The 10714-nt window shown below is 43.4% G+C and overlaps 1 pseudogene; it reads right to left on the bottom strand.

Annotated features, from left to right (window-relative positions):
* Window positions 1-10081: 10081 nt before the first annotated feature.
* Window positions 10082-10200, bottom strand: LOC135051578 (5S ribosomal RNA; annotated as a pseudogene).
* Window positions 10201-10714: the final 514 nt, after the last annotated feature.

Raw genomic sequence — 10714 nt, 5'->3', positions numbered from 1 at the left:
CATGGGTAAGTACCTTCACGGTGGCAAGCCCCATCATTGACCGGGCCACAAAAGCATTATGGCCGATTGTGAAATCTGATAGTGATCTGCCATGTTTTAAAGATGTTAGACCAATGAAGACAGGTTGGTAAAAACCGACGTTTCGGGCAGAGGTATCCCCAGACACCCTAATGTACACTTTAAAAAACCAGGTTGCTATAACTGCTTTAACTGTGTTACTTGCCAATATATGTCACCCTGTAAAAGTTTAAAAGTTTAAAAGTTTAAAAGTCCTCACACTGAGAAAACCTTTGAGATTCGTCATGTAATGACGTGTAAAAGCACGTACGTGCAGTGGCGTCACAAGGCGGGTGCGGGGGGTGCGGCCCGCACCCGGGTGTGACACCTGGAGGGGGTGACACCAAATGTCAGCTCCTCCGTAGTGACAGGAGCCAGGTGCTGCAGTGTGAAATTCCGCTACAGCACCCGGCTCCTGTCATAGCAGAGGAGCCGACAGCACACTGAGACCGTCTCTGGGGGAAGCCCAGCATCTCCGGAGATGCTGGGCACGCCCCCAGAGTGACGATACCAGTATCCCCGCGAAGCCACGCCCCTAGCTATAAGGCCACGCCCCCTTTTTGCCGCGATCGCGGCAGTACATCAGGGGTGCGCACCGGGTGTCACCACACCTGGTGACGCCTCTGCGTACGTGGTATATGTTGTTGTCTGCCCATGCGGATTATACTACGTGGGACAGACCACCCGTAGTTTTAGGGAGCGTATGGCTCTTCATCGCTCCAGCATCGATTTATCATTATCAGGTAAATCAATTGATCAACCAGTTGCTAGGCACTTTAAGAACAAAGGCCATTTGTTGTCAGAGTTACGTTACTTCATGATCGATCATGTTCCAGAATCCCTACGAGGGGGTGATCGCAGTAAAGCATTGTTACTGTGTGAGGCCAGGTGGATGTTCAGGTTGAATACCATGGCTCCGCTTGGCCTCAATGAAAAAATTAATTGGAACAGTATAATGTGATATGTATTATCCCATAACAGTTTATATAAGGTATCCACTTTATATGGAATGCCATAGTCACTTTTGATAGATTTAAATCATGAATAGGGGTGCATGGGTTACTACTATGTGTTCCGGAGTGTATATTTAATTCATGCTGAATAATATTTATTTTATATAGCAATATCTGTATATACAATATTCATGTTCTCCCTTGGATGATATTTATTTTCCAATAAGCACATGACTGGATTAATGTTGGTGTTTTAAATGTATTTCAGCTGCTGCTAGTGCGCGCTGACGGGCGCTGGAGATCGGGTTTCCATGGCGACTTCCGGGATGGAACGCAAGCTGGGTGGTCTCTATGACAACGACCGGAAGTACCGGACCGGAAGTATGTCATCGGGATGGGATCCGAACCTCAGGTGCGGCCGGGCGCGGCGTACGGCGCTGATGGAGGAGGGTACTTCAAGGGGTAAGTGTGTGTATGTTCTTTTTAACTTGGTGTGGTCTGGAAGAAGGAGCTAACAGCTCCGAAACGTCACTACTAATAAACCAACAACTTTTGCCTATTACAAACCCTGTGAGTGCCGTGTTATACCGACTTTGGAGAACTATTTAATAAGGACTCTGGCACCGGGGGACGTTGGATTGCTATTGAGTGCCGACTGATTTGGAGGACTATATATATATATCCTGAAAAGCACTCCGGAACGATCACACCAAGTAAATAATGTAGGCACAGCCTGACAACATCTTTTGGCTGTGCCTGCCTTATTTACTTGGTGTGTTAGTCCCAGAGTGACACAAATTTTCAGGATATATGCTTACTGTGAAGTGCCACCTGGGCAAACTAATGTTGTTGGGGTGAATGCTGGATACCTTCGTTCTATTCACTCACATCTACAGTACCTCCATAGCAGCAGCTGGGGTGGCACACAAAACTGACCTGTCGATCAATCTTCATAAAGCACAATACAGGGTCACTCACAAGACTTTATTAGCTTCACAGACAAAAGTATTTATTTCTTACATATCCAAGGCATAAAACTCCTCACTTCCTCAACATTTTGGTCCTGGCACGGACCTTTGTCAAGAGGATAAACCAGATCACTACGAGTATACAGTTTCCATTGCAGCATACTCACCTGTATCCTGGGGCTCACTGAAATACCCTGGACTAATCCGAAATTTGTATCAGAAGCCGCACTTCCCCGTTCCAGCTGGAATGCAAGGTGCGTCACTTCCGGTCACCGGGAAGCCTCCTGCTCAATAATATGTATTTATATAGAGCCACTTAGACCAATCGAACCTGTGTTACTATACTTTGTACATCACTTCATGGGCCTAATTCAGACCTGGTCGTACGCAGGCTATTTTTTGCACTGCTGCGACCAGGTAACCGCCGCCTACAGGGGAGGGGGTAATCGCTGTGCAGGGGTGTGATCGGCTATGCAGTCAGTTGCACAAACAAAAGTTTGTGCAGTTTCTGCAGAGCCCAAGTCTTACTCAGCCGCTGCGATGATCCTGGAAGAAGCTGACGTCAGGAACCCTCACCAGAAATGGCCGGGCACGCCTGCGTTTTCCTGGACACTCCCTGAAAATGGTGAGTTGACACCCCCCGGATGGCCTCTTCCTGTCAATCTTCTTGCATTTGCCGCTGCAAACACTTTCGTTGTTAGTTCCATCACTCGGCGGTGGCGGCCGTCGCCTGCGACCGAAGCGCCTGCGCATTGCGGCCCACGCGCATGCGCTGTTCGGACCCAATCATATGGCTGCAAAAAAAGGCAACATGCAGTCGAGTCTGAATGATCCCCCATGTCCGGTACAAGACGGTTAATATAAATTACATATATTCCCACAGTTACTGATTCCGGAGTTACTCATAACCAGACGTGCATCACAGATGCCTCCGGGAAACCTGTGCTGGAATGCAGTAATTTTCAGTAGTGGAACGCAGGTACTTCCGCGTTCCAGGCATAGCGAATGGTGAGCAAAGGAAACGGGCATTCTGGGAGCCACAGGTTCAGGAAACACAACTAAATATGCACATAAAATAAATACTAAAAACAAAAAAATCCAAAACATATAAGCAAAGATCTACGTAATATAACACATATTGGATCAAGTTGATATCATCAACTGGGTCCAAAATTGCATAGTTAATAACTGATTGGCTGGTTACATAGAAAAAATATTTGTAAACAGTCAGCAAGCTTTGTACTTGATGGTTACAGATGTAGCCACCTTTATCTTGACCGATTCTCCACCTAGACAGCCGTTTAGTCACGCTAAGGCGATAGCTGAGTTTAATCGCAGGCAGACGCGTTGAGGCGATCTAGATACTCAGCATGCATTACACATCTTCACCACTGGGTGGCTAATGCTCCACTAATCCAGTACTTTCGATCGTACAGTATAGCGGCGGATTGATCTACAGCTCTGCCAATTGGTCAGTGACGACTGTAATGTCAATACTGTAGGCGTAACGGGAGGCGGTGGAAAGATGGTGACCTACTGTATGGAGACGCAACTACAGTAATTGTGTAAAAGGAAGAATGTACAATACAATGTATAAACACACAATACAATGTATAAACACCGTGCTTTTAAAATACATGTACAGTAAATGAGCGTCTGAGTTCCCTAAGGCATAATGGGAATGGTGGGAGGCGGTGGAAAATACTGTGCTTTATAAATGCGAGCGTCCGAGTCCCCTAAGGCATAAACCAACACCAATGGGGAGGGGGCCGGGCGCTGTTTGCTGTACTTTCACACATGAAGTTGGGAATCCTCATCGGGTGTCGTGGGCTAGCGATGAAGGCTCCCACCTCCCACGCTGGGGGTCCAGGGTTCGAGACCGGATGTGATTTTTTTTTTTATATTGTAATAATATACTGTATTATTTTATTTTCATTGTAAGACAGTCAATGGAAGGGTGCACACAAGTTACATATAAATCAGAGTACATCTGCAGGAGCGATTCTTTACGTTAAATGCAACTACACAGCGGCAATGAGTAGAAATGAGTGTATTCTGAGTGAGCAAAACAGTACTGTAGATCTTCGGCGTTTGTGTATTGCACAGGACCTGATTTCCCTCCCTGTCCACTGCATGATCTGTGCAGGCTCCCAGGGCGGAAGGGCGATGGGTGTAAGGGGAGACGATGGGAAATACCGTGCCTTCGAAATGCAATTATATGAGCGTCCGAGTCCCCTACGGCATAAACCATCACCAATGGGAAGGAAGTGCCAACCTTTTTATTTTGTTTATGTGTTCCCGTGACATTCAGTTCAATATTTTTTTTTCTCTCTAATACTGTACATCCAAAGGAAGGATGCACACAAGTTTCACATAAATCAGAGTAGATCTGCAGGAGCGATTCTTTACGCTAAATGCCACTACACAGCGGCAATGAGTAGAAATGAGTGTATTCTGAGTGAGTCAAACAGTATTGTAGATCTTCGGTGTTTGTGTATTGCACAGGACCTGATTTCCCTCCCTGTCCACTGCATGATCTGTGCAGGCTCCCAGGGGGGAAGGGCGATGGGGGTAGGGGGAGACGAAGGGAAATACCGTGCTTTACAAATGTGAGCGTCCGAGTCCCCTAAGGCATAAACCAACACCAATGGGGAGGGGGCAGGGCGCTGTTTGCTGTACTTTCACACATGAAGTTGGGAATCCTCATCGGGCGTCGCGGGCTAGCGATGAAGGCTCCCACCTACCACGCTGGGGGTCCAGGGTTCGAGACCGGATGTGATTTTTTTTAATATTGTAATAATATACTGTATTATTTTATTTTCATTGTAAGACAGTCAATGGAAGGATGCACACAAGTTACATATAAATCAGAGTACATCTGCAGGAGCGATTCTTTACGCTAAATGGAACTACACAGTGGCAATGAATAGAAATGAGTGTATTCTGAGTGAGCAAAACAGTACTGTAGATCTTCGGCGTTTGTGTATTGCACAGACCTGATTTCCCTCCCTGTCCACTGCATGATCTGTGCAGGCTCCCAGGGGGGAAGGGCGATGGGGGTAGGGGGAGACAATGGGAAATACCGTGCCTTCGAAATGCAATTATATGAGCGTCCGAGTCCCCTACGGCATAAAACATCACCAATGGGAAGGAAGTGCCAACCTTTTTTTTTTTATGTGTTCCCGTGACATTCACTTTAATATTTTTTTTTCTCTCTAATACTGTACATCCAATGGAAGGATGCACACAAGTTTCACATAAATCAGAGTAGATCTGCAGGAGCGATTCTTTACGCTAAATGCCACTACCCAGCGGCAATGAGTAGAAATTAGTGTATTCTGAGTGAGCAATATAGTACTGTAGATCTTCGGCGTTTGTGTATTGCACAGGACCTGATTTCCCTGCCTGTCCACTGCATGATCTGTGCAGGCTCCCAGGGGGGAAGGGCGATGGGGGTAGGGGGAGACGATGGGAAATACCGTGCTTTCGAAATGCAATTATATGAGCGTCCGAGTCCCCTACGGCATAAACCATCACCAATGGGAAGGAAGTGCCAACCTTTTTTTTTTGTTTATGTGTTCCCGTGACATTCACTTTAATATATTTTTTTCTCTCTCTAATACTGTACATCCAATGGAAGGATGCACACAAGTTTCACATAAATCAGAGTAGATCTGCAGGAGCGATTCTTTATGCTAAATGCCACTACACAGCTGCCACAAGCTGGGGGATCACGGTCGGCGGCCATTTTGTCAGGTTGCTAAGCGATCGAGCTCGATGTAACGTAATGTGCATAGACCTCGCTTATCCCGGTGTATTTTAACTAGGGGATTGTGACGCTCCTTCAGCATTGCCCCTTGGCCTGTAAAATTTATGCCATCTCTCGCTCCATATCCGTGCGCTGCCACGTGCTGGGGGTTCACGGTCGGCGGCCATTTTGTCAGGTTGCTGAGCGATCGAGCTCGGTGTAACGTAATATGCATAGACCTTGCTTATCCCGGTGTATTTTAACTAGGGGATTGTGACACTCCTTCAGCATTGCCCCTTGGCCTGTAAAAATGCTGATTACTGAGAAAATTGGTACAGATTGTTGAATGGTAATGGACAGATAATTACGGGTGTAGTATGGTATGCCGGCGGCCGGGCTCCCGGCGACCAGCATACCGGCGCCGGGAGCCCATCCTCTGGCATAATGACAACGTGGCGAGCGCAAAGGAGCCCCTTGCGGGCTCACTGCTTTCGCCACGCTGCGGGCACAGTGGCACGAGGGAGAATATCTGTCGGTATGCCGGGTGTCGGGATTCCGGCACCGGTATACTGTGCACCGGGATCCCGACATTCGGCAAACAGAAGACCACCCGATAATGACACACAGTGGTGTGGCAGTACATGTTACATAATAACACCATTTTTCTCAACATAGGCATCAAGTTTCAAGGTGCCATCTTGGAAGCTACACATTGAGACCTTTGTCTATTAAAAATTGTACCTCTGAGGTCACAAAGAATACTATTTGCACAGGTTAGGAAACAATATAGACAACAATGTCTGTAGCATATTATATACCACAATTTCCCCTTGGTTTTCTGCATACTGAGCTTATTCTTCATGAGGTTGTGGTGCCGATATCAGGAGATTGTGTCACCCACACATCTGAAAGGTGGATGTTGACACATATCCTGAGGTTACACTTATTTAAAGTGACAAAATCTTAAAAAAGGGAGAACATACAAACTCCAATATTTCAATTGTTTTTACTACAATAGGATTTTGATTACTTTGTTATCTATGTATCAACATTACAAAAGAGATTGTTAATAGAGCGGTCAGATTTTACCATTGATATTTTCGCAAAATTGTAAACAATTTGATGTTTGATATGTTATTTTGATAAATTTAACTTGTGTATGTCGCATAAAGCCTAATATGTTTTAAATGAACAATAATGATTAAAAGTTAATTTTATTATAACAAATATATTTACAAGTGTGTCCCAGAACAGGCATGTAGTCTCTTTTTTTAAAAACGTTTTTGTAAAACTCCTTTTTTCATGGTTGTTTCGACTATTTTTCTGGGAGTACCACCAACCTAGTGCCAGTAAGTATATATTTTTGCACATGGCCTGTATGTTGGTTATCAGAACTATTTAATTATTTACTCAACCATATGTATAATAGGCTCTGTGCGATTTCAAAAATACTTTTTTCTGTCTTAAAGTAATAAATGCCCGGGCTTGGCATCAGATCAGTCTTGGGAAGGCATTTACAATTTATTAAAGTAGGGATGACTGGGGGAGTGGACTGCAGCCCCCCTAGTAATAAAAGAATGGCTAATAACTTTGATTGCATCTTGGTCAAGAAAAGGGTGTATTCACATATACTGTGCCACAGAAGGGGTTGCTTTCTTTTGAAGAACTCAAACTGCAATTTGCATGGAGGACTGCCATGGACCAAAGAGATCCATAGAATATCTTAAAACTGTAATCATTTCATAGCTGTTTGATTCCATATGGTATTATTGGGATGCAATATGAACTTTAGACAGTAGATGGCAATGTTACTTTAAGAATAACACTACATGTAATGGTTGCATCATGGGGGTAATTCTGAGTTGATCGCAGCTTCAAGTTTGTTAGCAATTGGGCAAAACCATGTGCACTGCAGGGGAGGCAGATATAACAAAGGTTTGGCTGATCATTAGAGAGTAAATAGTATAGTATAGTAGAGTATAGTAAATACTGCTAGTGCATGCATGTTAATGTACCAGATTAATAATGGCAATACACTATAGAAAATACACCATAGGGGGTAATTCCAAGTTGATCGCAGCAGGAATTTTTTTAGCAGTTGGGCAAAACCATGTGCACTGCAGGGAAGGCAGATTTAACATGTGCAGAGAGAGATAGAGTTGGGTGGGGTGTGTTCAATCTGCAATCTAAATTGCAGTGTAAAAATAAAGCAGCCAGTATTTACCCTGCACAGAAACAAAATAACCCACCCAAATCTAACTCTCTCTGCAAATGTTATATCTGCTACCCCCCCCCCCCCCCTGCAGTGCACATGGTTTTGCCCAACTGCTAAAAAATGTCCTGCTGCAATCAACTTGGAATTACCCCCCCTGTACAGTGAATATCAATTGCAGGAAAAAGAACAATCACCCTAATATACAAATATTTATTTATATTGTATGTCTCAATTCAACATTAGCTTGTGATGGCAACGTCCCTTTAGATCTCTGTATAAATCCAGTTGTAATTTGTAAGTTAAACATTAATTTCTCTCTCTTCATGTAAGCCTGTAGTGTGCCTGTAGCCTCAGAGCAGGCTAATCAGTGATTCCAATTGCATTAGGGTAATAATAAGCTGCTAGCCTGATCATTAGGGAGTCTATTTACTAAGCCTTGGATGGAAATAATGTGGACAGAGATAAAGTAACAGCCAATCAGCTCGTAATTGCCATGTCACAGGCTGTGTTTGAAAGATGACAGTTATGAGCTGATTGGCTGGTACTTTATCTCTGTCTACTTTATCTCCACCCAAGGCTTAGTAAATAGACCCCTAGGTCTCTCACTCTGCTGGGAAAAAGGGAGACTGCAGAGTCTCTGAGAGTGACCTGCTACTGAAAACAAGTGATCTACGATTGGTAAAACTTCTTGTGTTTATGTAGTGAGTTAAGAATGACTTGTGTTTAGAGCCAGTCGGCAAGGTATTTATTTTGTTTTGCTGCTTAAAAAAACTGAGGACAGTTGCACCAGAAACCTGCGACTTGTGTAATCTCTCGGCTGCTGTGTTATGCCATCTACCCCAGGAGATGCTACCCGTTTCCCTAACCCTGTTATAGAACATACACATACTGTATGTGCCAGTATCCCTGAAGAGGTTAAAGGAAGATGGGAATGTAGATGGGAATGTTCCTTCTGGATCTCTCGGCAGCATTTGATACCATGGACCATGGGCTTCTGATTGAGCGACTGATACATTTCTGTGGTCTGGATAGCACATTCCTAAACTGGTTCAAATCATTTCTCACAGGCAGGTCACAAAAAGTATCGTCTGGAGTATACTCATCACCACCAGTGCCATTGCCATGTGGTGTCCCACAAGGTTCTATATTATCCCCCATGCTTTTTGCAGTATACATGCTCCCATTGGGTAAAATAATCAGGCGCCATGGCCTGGTCTACCACTGCTATGCAGATGATACACAACTGTACTAGTCCTTTGCTCCGGGCACTGATAACCCAATAGCAACCCTAAATGGCTGTCTAGCTGAGCTACAGGAGTGGATGAGCGCTAGTTGGCTGCGACTGAACCCGGATAAAACAGAGGTCCTTATGATACGACCGCAAAATCTGCAGCATAGCCAACCAACTGGACTTACACTCGGGGATTCAGAATTACAGACCAGTGATCGTGTGCGGAATCTTGGAGTTGTCCTGGATGGTGGCTTGACACTTAAACATCAGATATCAGCCACAATCAAATCCTCATTCTTTCACCTGAGGAACATAGTAGGGTTACAAAGGAAAAGAGAGGCTCTTTGTTGGGGCACGCTTAAAAACTAAAACTTAACTTTTAATTAGAATCTGATTAAATTATAGTACACAAGATCAATACACACATAAGTATTTTAATATAGCTATTAGTTGGAGGCCTTATAATTATTATGGCCTCATAACACTAGTATTTTTCTTAAGAGAAATGATTCTCATTCATAAAATAATTAAGAGTAATCATTCTCCAATTGGTATGATTAGAAAAAATGACAGTGACACCTGAGGTGAAAATATTAGAAATTTGATTCCAATATAACAGAGTAAAAAGATTCTTAACATAAAGTATATAGGCATTCGATAAATTCAGACTCAGATTATAGTCCTATAATAATAGCCTATAGAGATGATATAATCTGGTAAAGGTTAATCTGCTACCTTAATATTTATGATAATCAAGTATAATAAATGAGAAGGAGAAAACTTTTTTGGAAGTGCATAAAAAGGATTTTGAAAGATTAGATGACTAAAAAGAAGGAAATGTAGGTGTGAAAACGGTAATGGTCAAGGGTTGCTCCAACGCCTCTGCTTTTCACATATGCATAGAGGTATTTATTACTGCACCTGATATTCCCTAATGGTCTCCCATATAGGTACTAATCAGGCTGTTCACTGCTTAGCTTCCAAGATCAGCCGAGGTTGGGCGTAACCAGTGAAATATGGCAGTAATATCACATAGATTGTGAATGCACTGGTGTATGGTTATTGGCATATACCAGAAGAAGTACTTCTATTATTCATTAATGTGCACAGTCTCTTTATTATTTATGCATAGCCGAATAATTGTATGACTGGCATCAAGATAAGAGAGTACTGGAAAAATAGAGTTTTAGGAAACGTATAGGTTCAGGGCCCGTCCTCTATGAGAAAGATGGGTTGCCTGTTCCTAAATGAATATAAGTGTGAAATTACACAGATATCTTGAGTCCTAACAATAGTGAGAAATAGAGTCATTTTAGGGGAAGAGGGAGGGAAGAATCGGTCGCTGTTAGCGAAGGCTCAGGTACTAGGAAAGTTGAGCTGAAATTGGTTATTGAGAAATTGTTATAACCATATGTATTATGTATAATTCATATTCCACTGCTCAAAACCATGGAAGGCCAAAAAGGAAAAATATGGAGAAAAAATTGGAAAGCCTTTTAAGAACGTTAAAATGTTACATAGTAGAAATAATAGGTAGGTAGC

The sequence above is a fragment of the Pseudophryne corroboree genome, chromosome 2, assembly GCF_028390025.1.
Source record: "Pseudophryne corroboree isolate aPseCor3 chromosome 2, aPseCor3.hap2, whole genome shotgun sequence".
In the NCBI taxonomy this organism is placed as follows: domain Eukaryota; kingdom Metazoa; phylum Chordata; class Amphibia; order Anura; family Myobatrachidae; genus Pseudophryne; species Pseudophryne corroboree.
The sequence above is the reverse complement of the archived record's forward strand: the minus strand, read 5'-3'. Positions and strand labels throughout refer to the sequence as shown.